The 12443-nt window shown below is 31.6% G+C and overlaps 2 long non-coding RNA genes across 2 annotated transcripts; both read right to left on the reverse strand.

Annotated features, from left to right (window-relative positions):
* Positions 1 to 728: 728 nt before the first annotated feature.
* Positions 729 to 2634, reverse strand: LOC148760516 (uncharacterized). The gene is made up of 3 exons (XR_016028772.1): positions 2509 to 2634; positions 1779 to 1852; positions 729 to 908 (listed from the first exon to the last, which is right to left on the reverse strand). It is a non-coding gene; the product is annotated as an uncharacterized LOC148760516 (long non-coding RNA).
* A 5271-nt stretch (positions 2635 to 7905) lies between these two features.
* Positions 7906 to 9818, reverse strand: LOC148760517 (uncharacterized). Its single transcript, XR_016023256.1, has 3 exons — positions 9685 to 9818; positions 8955 to 9028; positions 7906 to 8085 (listed from the first exon to the last, which is right to left on the reverse strand). It is a non-coding gene; the product is annotated as an uncharacterized LOC148760517 (long non-coding RNA).
* Positions 9819 to 12443: the final 2625 nt, after the last annotated feature.

Here is a 12443-nt window from a genome sequence, read left to right on the forward strand (position 1 = left end):
AAAGGATTTTTTTTCTTTTTACCTTCTATTCCTTTCTTATTTCAAAATTATTGTTACTAACAAAACACTGTAATAAATCATCTTAATTATTTCTATCATATTCCATTCATTGTACCTAAGAACATAATAACTATTTTATTCTATTCTTACCTCATTTTATTCTCACGTAATAACTATTCTATTTTATTCTTGTCTATTCCGCGAACCAAACGTACCCTTATTGTCTTCTTTATATCATTACAAAAATTATGATATACAATAAAAAAAACACAACCCTAAGATAAACACTTAGAATGTCACGACCCGGAACTCCCCATCGAGCCCGTGACAATCGCCGCGAAGCCTCGACAAACATTCTTCACTCCGAATGTCGATCGAAACCTCGCAAGGCTCTCGTATCAGCTTTCGCACTTCCCCGGTGAGCAATAGTTATCAAATAATCAAAATACGAAGGATTACAAATCATTTCCAAATCATAACATAACATTTTTTTTTTTGCTCACAGGGGCATTTTTCTCATTTTTGTCGAAAACCTCGAAACTTGCTAAAAATGTAGTAGGTAAGCCGAAAATATATATTTAATGATTTTAAAAAAATTAAGTATCTAAAACGTTCATTTGAAAGCAAATTGTTGATAACTAGTACTATTCAAAAATAATAAATAAAATATTATATTTTGTCATAAAATAAATTTTTATAGAAATATTCGTAAATAATTTTTCGCACATGAAAGTAAAGTAAAAATTGTATGAATAGAAATACAGATAACCAAAATATAAGTTTTGATCTGCAATGACACGTGGGCTCCAATTGACCAAGAGGATGTAAGACTGTGAACTCTTACTTTCTATAATGCAGTTCCGAGCTTAGTTCTCGTCCTACTCGACTATCTACAAACTGTCCTGAGCCTGAAAAATGTATAGGAAGAAGGGGTGAGATTTTATAATCCCAGTGAGTAAACAGATACCATCAAAAGTATCTAAAGCCGAGTAAATGGAGACAATTAAAATAAGTCATCATACTGTAATTTCATTACCTTTCAGTTCATTTCAACCAAATAAAATCAATCCATATAAACCGAGTAATCAACTTGGCTTATGAATTTCTTAAAACTTTGGCTCGTGCCAAAACTCATACTCAGTGATACCTTGCGCAGGGCATCCAACCGAGTCCGCCAAGGCTGTTAAAATTTCATATACACTTAAAATATAATTTTAGTTTGAGAAAAATACAGCTGTTCCTTGGCGTTGGCTGAGTTCCCCTTCACGTGGTGGTTTAGCATGAAGTGAACCCTAAGCTTTACCCCAGGAGATACCCTACGCGCCTTTTCGTTCGAGGTAATAATATAATGGAGTTTACCGTGCCCCTCTAATAGGCTGGTCCACGGAACCCCCTCTGCAGTAAATAATTAATATATACTCCACCAATTTAATAAAATTCATTCTAGCATGACATGGCAATTTATCGCAATCTAGCCTCTCAAGGCTGAATATACAATACAAATAATTCTGACACCAAAATCAATTTAGCCATTCATGCTCATATATTGTCATAAGCCATTCAATTTAAAACCATAAATTTACAACACAAGCAGATAGTCTCCAATTACTCTATTTTCAAAACCAGTATTCGATTTTTCAGAAAATTTATAAAATCATTTTATAAAATCACAATTTCTCCTAAAACATAGCAATTTACCATTTAAACCCATTTTCCATAAAATCTCACAGTTGTATAAAACTACTCTAGATAATTAAGATGATAATAAATTTACTCACAGTATTAGGAGTAGAAATACTCCTATCTTCCGCCCTTGGGTGCAGTCTCTTACTCGAAACAATTGACTCACCACCTATCCATAATCCATGACACAAAATTCAATAAATTGTGTCAATTTATCATAAATTATTTCAGGCTCTTATCCATGCGTATGCACTAGATAGGATTTGAAATGTCTAGACAATCGCTTAATTGCGATGTCCGACTTAACTCGCCTATACACGGTGTAAATTCCTAAAATCCCCAATTCGACTCCAATTCCATCCATTTCAATTTCAATTATCCAATTATATCCACAATACCTCAATGACTGTGAATTTGGTCCAATTTATCAGTCCGGACTATAAATTACGCTTTTACCCCTAGTGGGTAAAAATTTCAATTTATTGCACCGAAAATTCCCATTTAATTTCCAACCTCATAATTCATCATTTTTCCACCCAATTCTCTTAAAATAAAGTCAACCTCATCCTCACATACCATTGGCTAGATTCGGCCTAGGGAAATTCATGGAGAAGATAAATATTTTTCTTGTTGTTTTACTCATAAACATGCTAAACTAACACTAAACACTAACATAGCTCAAAATCAAATTTATCTAACAACTTTCTCTCTCTAAACCCATATGACCAGAATTCAAATCATCCTCAAATCACATGATTCAACCATGAAAAATGATGAAAAATGCATGGGAAAGGTAAAGCACAAGACAAATTTAAGAAATGTTACCTTTTTTCACTTGATTTTTGAATTTCCACCTATTTTTCCTTTAAATTTCTTAGCTAGGGTTTTATTTTCTCTTTTCTCTCTCTTGTTTCTTGCTTGGCCGAATGTTGAAGAAGAAGAATGGGTGGGCTGATTTTTTTATGCCTTTTTTATTGTTTAATGAAATAATATTATTTTATTCATATTTTAAATATTTTATTAATTCATTTTTTTTTTCTAGCCATCCATTTGTCCTACTTTTTCCACCATGCATTCCCTTTGACTTATCCAAGTCTTAAGTGAAATGTCCAGATTTTTTCAAAGTTTTGGTGGAGCAAATTCTTCAAAATTACACTTTTGCCCCCGAACTTTTCAAAAATTACATTTTTGCCCCAAAAATTGAAAATTTGCCATAATGCATAATTTACACTCCTCATACTCATTTCAAACTCCAAATAATTAAATTTGATCAAAATCCTTTCAAAAACTAAATTTTTGATTTCGGGTGGCAAAATTACCATTTTACCCTTTTACTCCAAATTATACCGAAATTAAAATTTTTCACTTCTAAACCTCAAATCTTACTCCAATAAGTCAAATGGGGCCAAAAATCTTTTCTAAAAATTTTCATTTTGTCCCCAAGTGGCAAATGACCATTTTGCCCCTAGATAGCGAAAATTCCGGTTTGACTCCAAATTGATCCTCAAACTCCGAATCACCATATTAAACCATTCTAGGACTTTAAAATTCTTAATTTCATTGTGAATTCTCTATTTGATCTAGTTCGAGGCTTAAATCAACTTTGTTGTACGTCTAGGTATAATACCGACTTTTGTAAATTTTTTTTTCGGGACTCTCTTAGCATGCAAACATGCTATCCATCACATGTATGTCATGACAATTATTTTTATAGAGTCGGGCTTGTCATCTTCTCCCCCACTTGAATCAACCATATGATCTTTCTTCTTGACTGATTTCGACATCCGGCTAAATATTAATATTTTAAAAATTTTATCTTGTCTCCTTGGTACCTGAAATACCTTATTATGCCTCACTTGACTTCTGAATTGCCTTTTATCTCACAAATTCTCCTCTGATAAAATTATTATTATTTTATTGTTATTTTCTAACTTGCGAAATATTTTATCCTAAACTACTCCTTTCGTCTTTTATCACTTTTAAACATTTTAATTGACCTCAATTTGCATTCGATCAACTTTATTTATCACTATATCAAAGTATGGGGTATTTCAATCTCCCCCACTTAAACAGAATTCGTCCTCGAATTCCCGTCGATGTTGCGTTATCAATCTCCTTCTATGATCCTACTCTTTGTTCCTTCTATAGGGACATTCAATTTATTCACCTCGTTCACCTTCAGTTCAATTAAATGCTTTATTTATGGCAATTATCATCCTTTGGAATTGGATCAGTAATACTTTTCACAACCATGATCTCTTATATCGAGACACTAAGCATGCCTTTATCACCATTATTAAATTTGAACCATAACTTCACCTCAATTATACTGATTTCGATCACATATCATACTTACTTATGCATACCTAATCATCATTTTATTAATTCGCTCCGTACCAAATTTCTCAACCTTGATTCATCCATCTTATACTGGTCTATACACTTCTTTTAATAGAGTTTCATTAAGAACTTAAACAATCCAAGGTTTACCTTCAAAGTCACTCATAACTTTAATCGTTCATTACATGTCCGTTAACACTTTAGCTCACTAACCTCCTCTAGCATTATTTCAAAATCTCCCAATTACTGAGAACAATTCTTCACCTTAGTTAGTCAAATTATCAATTTCATATATACATATATACATGCATTTTCAAATGTCAACATCTCTCTTTATATATAGGAATCCATGTATTCACATGCTTTGGACTACATTCCCCCTTTATTCATCCGTATCCCAATCCTAGTTTCAATATAATAATTCTTATAGTGCATGTCAACCTTCTTATTATACTTGTGTATAACTTCATATCGTTCATATCATTTCCAACCATATGTTTGAGTTTCCTTATACTATATATCATTGCATCACAATGTCATCTCCATTGAATTATAATCTATTATGCGTGTATGCTTTATAATCCTATTGATGCCTCAAAGATTTATCTTAACTTGATCATTGCATCTCATGCAATACCACAATTCCTAAGAGTCATCCTTTTTCCTTGATTATCCTTCATACCTCTACATTACCTTGTATCTTTCTTGCATTACGATATTGATTTGTCACTTAAGACTCGAACCCATTTGAATCATGTATGCCTTAAGCATTTTTGAATTCCAATTTCCATAATATATTAGGAAAGTTTCATTATCTGACTTCATTTTCAAGGTCAACTTCTATCATCCTTTGTTCCACTCCTTCATATGAACATAACATCATTCTTCCTTAACTGATTTATAAATTGTACTTGAAATTATAAAACTTAAAACTAGATTATCCTCAAGTATTTTTTAATACTAATACTAATATCACTCTCAGCTTACAGCTTCCTTTTTATAATCACATAACTTAGTGCTTGCTTTAACGAGATCTAGAGCAAAACTTCTCTTGAGTATTTCCTTGGGAATATCTATCTTAAACTTATATCTCACAGCATGTGATCCCTTAACTTGTGATTTAGCCGTTAGGCTTCTCAGCAAGTTTTAAAATTTTTATGTTTCATACTTGCTGTGTATGATTAGAATCTCTTCTCAAAGATGTTTATGTATTCCTAAAACACTTACTCTTAAAGATATATAAATACGTACTCATCCATTCAATCCCTAACTCGTCTTCATAGGTTTCTAGGGTGTCACACAATTAGCCTCATGTTGTTCCTAACTATTGTCATTTTACTGTATCAGAACAGATATTACAAATTCTCGTAATGATATTCTATATAAACTGATTTTCTATACCAGTCTCGTAATTCTTCCTTCACACTTTCATTACTTGGTATCTCATCTCAATATAGTCATCTCAAGAATCTTTCAAAATTTTTTCTTTTAATTATATGCCTATATACAAGGCAATAAAGAAGTTTTTCAATTCATTTGGGTAAACATTCTCCAGAATATTTAAGACTCCCAGATAACAAAACACAATGACCAACAACCAAAATTCAATTTGTAAGCTCATTATCGTGTCACTCCCATCTTACTCATGCATCATAGGCGTGAGGTATTTGGAGCAGTATAATGTTGAACAGTCAATGCTGAAGTACTGTAGTTATTAGAAATTTTTCCATCAAAGCTATTTGTCTACATTCAAAGTCACCACATCAATCATTCTCAACCAGTGGTTTCCCTTCTAGATATATATCATGAGTTCCATAAGTATAGGTACCTTCTATTTTCTTGTCATACACACTAAGCCAGATTAATACTTTCATCTCATGTCATCTTTTGACTTTTATCAACGTTCATAAAATTTCACCTCATAACATCCTTTCCATACAATGTAATAAATTCATGATACATATACCATTCCACACATAAGTTGCTTACTATCTACAACTTTCCTCAAATTTATTGTCATCCCTATCCAATTATCTTCTTTGTCTTATACTCCAATAATCTTATTGACTTTCGGTATAATTAACTACGAAAATAGCCCAGCTTCCTCCTTACTTTATTCTCACAATCCTTACTGAATCAAAATTTTATATTCCCCATATTCCATAATTTAACTTCATTGGGTTATATTTGTGCACAACTATTACCTCATAGTGTCATAACATCACTGAATAATCCCCTTCATGCTTAAATTACAATCATTAACTTAATCACATTATCCATTCCGAATGTCATTTATAACCTTATTGCTTCCTTCTATAACCTTCCTCAATAATTATATTACCAATTTATCCCTATCATACTAAAGATTCCCATATACCTTCAGTTACTTAAACAACCATTTTATAATACATTCTAGTCCTATACTTTAAAAGCCAAACTATTTTTACTTCTTTGTATAGATAATTATTATCTCTTTTACACAACATCTACTTAGAGTTAAAGTAGTGTAAAATCCTACGAAAATATTACATGTCCTTGGGATCATCATCTTAATCTGATCTTATCGGAAGATTATACTCCAAGTCCTCATAAAGATCCTCTTCTAGGTTTTCCTCATCCTAAGATTTTTTCCTTTGCTCCTCAATCCAGGCTTGTTGTATTCTCCTATATTCTTCATCATTCACCGGTGCAGCATTTCTTCCACAACCAGGAGGAAAATGTCGTACACCTGACACTTTTCTAAGGGGTTTACTTGCCACTGTTACTTTCTCCTTATCCTTTTCTGGTTGTCCCCTTACATTTCTCCCACAGCCTGGTGGAAAGTGTCGGACTACTGTCACACTCTTCCTAGAATGAATATATCACCTTGCAATTTCTTCCCTCGTCCATTCTCTAGGGTGCTCTCCAGGTTGTTCCGAAAGGAAATCTTGTTCAATTTTTGATGTATTGGAGCTATTCTCACTTTCAAAATTCTCGCTACTCTTGAAGCTCCCCTTATTATGAACACATTCTGATAAGTTCTTAGGAATTCTATTATCAGGAATTCGGGATGGACCACCTTCCGAATCACCTGTATCAAGGTGCCATTTGCTTCTAGCCGTAGAATCTAGAGATCCCTCGCTATCACTATGAGAGGTATCGAGACTACCACCTCTTCTAGACATGGTGTGTATGTCACCAGTGTACCTCAAAACCTATATGCAATTAAATAGTAATTGTTTTATTATTTATGCATATCAAAAGTAGGTAGATTTCTATATGAAGATGCATACATACTATTCAATCTAACCTAACTTAACTTATCTTAACTTATCTTAACATAACTGGACTTGGGGCCACTCAGTGTCAGTGTAGATTCCTTAAAACAACTTTAAAATAAAAAACTTTAAAATCCAAAGCTTTAAAATCAAAATATCTGATCTTTAAACCATGCTTTGATACCAATAAAATTGTCACGACTCGGAACTCCCCATCGAGCCCGTGACAATCGCCGCGAAGCCTCGACAAACATTCTTCACTCCGAATGTCGATCGAAACCTTGCAAGGCTCTCGTATCAGCTTTCGCACTTCCCCGGTGAGCAATAGTTATCAAATAATCAAAATACGAAGGATTACAAATCATTTCCAAATCATAACATAACATTTTTTTTTTGCTCATAGGGGCATTTTTGTCATTTTTGTCAAAAACCTCGAAACTTGTTAAAAATGTAGTAGGTAAGCCGAAAATATATATTTAATGATTTAAAAAAATTAAGTATCTAAAACGTTCATTTGAAAGCAAATTGTTGACAACTAGTACTATTCAAAAATAATAAATAAAATATTATATTTTCTCATAAAATAAATTTTTATAGAAATATTCGTAAATAATTTTTCGCACATGAAAGTAAAGTAAAAATTGTATGAATAGAAATACAGATAACCAAAATATAAGTTTTGATCTGCAATGACACGTGGGCTCCAATTGACCAAGAGGATGTAAGACTGTGAACTCTTACTTTCTATAATGCAGTTCCGAGCTTAGTTCTCGTCCTACTCGACTATCTACAAACTGTCCTGAGCCTGAAAAATGTATAGGAAGAAGGGGTGAGATTTTATAATCCCAGTGAGTAAACAGATACCATCAAAAGTATCTAAAGCCGAGTAAATGGAGACAATTAAAATAAGTCATCATACTGTAATTTCATTACCTTTCAGTTCATTTCAACCAATAAAATCAATCCATATAAACCGAGTAATCAACTTGGCTTATGAATTTCTTAAAACTTTGGCTCGTGCCAAAACTCATACTCAGTGATACCTTGCGCAGGGCATCCAACCGAGTCCGCCAAGGCTGTTAAAATTTCATATACACTTAAAATATAATTTTAGTTTGAGAAAAATACAGCCGTTCCTTGGCGTTGGCTGAGTTCCCCTTCACGTGGTGGTTTAGCGTGAAGTGAACCCTAAGCTTTACCCCAGGAGATACCCTACGCGCCTCTCCATTCGAGGTAATAATATAATGGAGTTTACCGTGCCCCTCTAATAGGCTGGTCCACGGAATCCCCTCTGCAGTAAATAATTAATATATACTCCACCAATTTAATAAAATTCATTCTAGCATGACATGGCAATTTATCGCAATCTAGCCTCTCAAGGCTGAATATACAATACAAATAATTCTGACACCAAAATCAATTTAGTCATTCATGCTCATATATTGTCATAAGCCATTCAATTTAAAACCATAAATTTACAACACAAGCAGATAGTCTCCAATTACTCTATTTTCAACACCAGTATTCGATTTTTCAGAAAATTTATAAAATCATTTTATAAAATCACAATTTCTCCTAAAACATAGCAATTTACCATTTAAACCCATTTTCCATAAAATCTCACAGTTGTATAAAACTACTCTAGATAATTAAGATGATAATAAATTTACTCACAGTATTAGGAGTAGAAATACTCCTATCTTCCGCCCTTGGGTGCAGTCTCTTACTCGAAACAATTGACTCACCACCTATCCATAATCCATGACACAAAATTCAATAAATTGTGTCAATTTATCATAAATTATTTCAGGCTCTTATCCATGCGTATGCACTAGATAGAATTTGAAATGTCTAGACAATCGCTTAATTGCGGTGTCCGACTTAACTCGCCTATACACGGTGTAAATTCCTAAAATCCCCAATTCGACTCCAATTTCATCCATTTCAATTTCAATTATCCAATTATATCCACAATACCTCAATGACTGTGAATTTGGTCCAATTTATCAGTCCGGACTATAAATTACGCTTTTACCCCTAGTGGGTAAAAATTTCAATTTATTGCACCGAAAATTCCCATTTAATTTCCAACCTCATAATTCATCATTTTTCCACCCAATTCTCTTAAAATAAAGTCAACCTCATCCTCACATACCATTGACTAGATTCGGCCTAGGGAAATTCATGGAGAAGATAAATATTTTTCTTGTTGTTTTACTCATAAACATGCTAAACTAACACTAAACACTAACATAGCTCAAAATCAAATTTATCTAACAACTTTCTCTCTCTAAACCCATATGACCAGAATTCAAATCATCCTCAAATCACATGATTCAACCATGAAAAATGATGAAAAATTCATGGGAAAGGTAAAGCACAAGACAAATTTAAGAAATGTTACCTTTTTTCACTTGATTTTTGAATTTTCACCTATTTTCCCTTTAAATTTCTTAGCTAGGGTTTTATTTTCTCTTTTCTCTCTCTTGTTTCTTGCTTGGCCGAATGTTGAAGAAGAAGAATGGGTGGGCTGATTTTTTTATGCCTTTTTTATTGTTTAATGAAATAATATTATTTTATTCATATTTTAAATATTTTATTAATTCATTTTTTTTTCTAGCCATCCATTTGTCCTACTTTTTCCACCATGCATTCCCTTTGACTTATCCAAGTCTTAAGTGAAATTTCCAGATTTTTTCAAAGTTTTGGTGGAGCAAATTCTTCAAAATTACACTTTTGCCCCCGAACTTTTCAAAAATTACATTTTTACCCCAAAAATTGAAAATTTGCCATAATGCATAATTTGCACTCCTCATACTCATTTCACACTCCAAATAATTAAATTTGATCAAAATCCTTTCAAAAATTAATTTTTTGATTTCGGGTGGCAAAATTACCATTTTACCCTTTTACTCCAAATTATACCGAAATTAAAATTTTTCACTTCTAAACCTCAAATCTTACTCCAATAAGTCAAATGGGGCCAAAAATCTTTTCTAAAAATTTTCATTTTGTCCCCAAGTGGCAAATGACCATTTTGCCCCTAGATAGCGAAAATTCCGGTTTGACTCCAAATTGATCCTCAAGCTCCGAATCACCATATTAAACCATTCTAGGACTTTAAAATTCTTAATTTCATTGTGAATTCTCTATTTGATCTAGTTCGAGGCTTAAATCAACTTTGTTGTACGTCTAGGTATAATACCGACTTTTGTAAATTTTTTTTTCGGGACTCTCTTAGCATGCAAACATGCTATCCATCACATGTATGTCATGACAATTATTTTTATAGAGTCGGGCTTGTCATCTTCTCCCCTACTTGAATCAACCATATGATTTTTCTTCTTGACTGATTTCGACATCCGGCTAAATATTAATATTTTAAAAATTTTATCTTGTCTCCTTGGTACCTGAAATACCTTATTATGCCTCACTTGACTTCTGAATTGCCTTTTATCTCACAAATTCTCCTCTGATAAAATTATTATTATTTTATTGTTATTTTCTAACTTGCGAAATATTTTATCCTAAACTACTCCTTTCGTCTTTTATCACTTTTAAACATTTTAATTGACCTCAATTTGCATTCGATCAACTTTATTTATCACTATATCAAAGTATGGGGTATTTCATAGAAAACCCTAATCACAAAAGCTTTAATTTTTTATAAAAATATCAACGGGTAAGATAATTATTATTTTTGAGATATCTGAATTTGAACTCGATTAATAAATGGAATACCTGAATTCTATAATTTTTTAAATATTTTTTAAATGTACTATCTTAATCTAAACCCTAATAAATACCCACTACCTAATAATTATCCGAATCTGTTTAAAAATCCGATTATGTAAAAAAATTATTAAAATGCTCTTTCTGGGTATCTAATTACCAAAATCCGAATTCGTACCCGTATCTATATACAATAATATTTCTAATCATAATTCATATAATTCACTAATAATGAAATTTATAAAAGCACACGAATAATAAAATTTAAATTTAAATAATCAAAAAAAAATCTCAAATATCAACTTAAATAACTAAAAACAAATATTCAAACAACAACTTAAATATTACAAGTTTAATTAACTATATTAGTTTGTTCATGAAATTAAAAAAAATAATTAGATTCCAAAATTATTCGAATCTCACAATTTTTTTTAGGTATATATTTTATAAGTTTATATGCACAAAGTTATATATTATAATTAATAATTTTATAAGTTCTAATTTTTGTAACATTAACACAAAATAGAAAGTAAATATATTTATATTTAAAGTATGTGTACTAAAAGTTATATATAATAATAATAATTATATGCTTTATAAATTAACACAATATATAAAGTATATATAATAAAAAATATTACAAGTTAATTATAATTACAGTTTCATGAATTATAATTCCCACACTCAACTAATAGCTGGACGAAATCTTATAATTCTCACATTTTCATCCGGACAGCTCTTGGAATACTTGTTGGGACAGTTTCGAAGGGGGAAGGTCAAACGTTGCTTATCCCTTCTAAAGCATAAACGGATCTCATTCATGAATTGGACTGTGTTACTGTTCTTAACTTTGGCACATGAGATTTCAGGATATTTTCCCAGCTTTGCCTTGATAGCTTTGCTTGTATCTTTTGCTTTATAAGGATGTTGTCGATCCTTAAATCCTTTAACTGTTTAGAAGACGAAACCAAACATATATATATTATTGAATAGCTTGCAAATTAACTTCAAGAGAGTTTGGCATATGATGAGCTTAAATACATTTGTACAATATAATATTATTGAAGTTGTAGTATTTTGTATTAAATTTGTGTATATGATTTATCTTTAAGTGCATTGTATTTAGTAGTAAGATTTAAAGTTGCAGTGAAATAATCACGAAGTTTATTAGGATAATCGGAACACATTTTGTGTTCTTTCCAGTCATAGTATCAAAATTCCTCATTCTTACATAAACAAATCAATAAACAATAAAAGTTGAAGTAATTTAGTTAAGAAAGTAGATACTATTAATTTAACTGACATATCAAATATATCAATAGTAGGCAGATGCCTGACATATTAATAACGAAGTCAGAATTTCACGCGTTAATTTAACTGACATATCAAATATATCAATAGTAGGCAGATGCTTGACATATTAATAACGAA

Source organism: Theobroma cacao, chromosome 10, assembly GCF_053813885.1.
Source record: "Theobroma cacao isolate CCN51 chromosome 10, ASM5381388v1, whole genome shotgun sequence".
Classification (NCBI taxonomy): domain Eukaryota; kingdom Viridiplantae; phylum Streptophyta; class Magnoliopsida; order Malvales; family Malvaceae; genus Theobroma; species Theobroma cacao.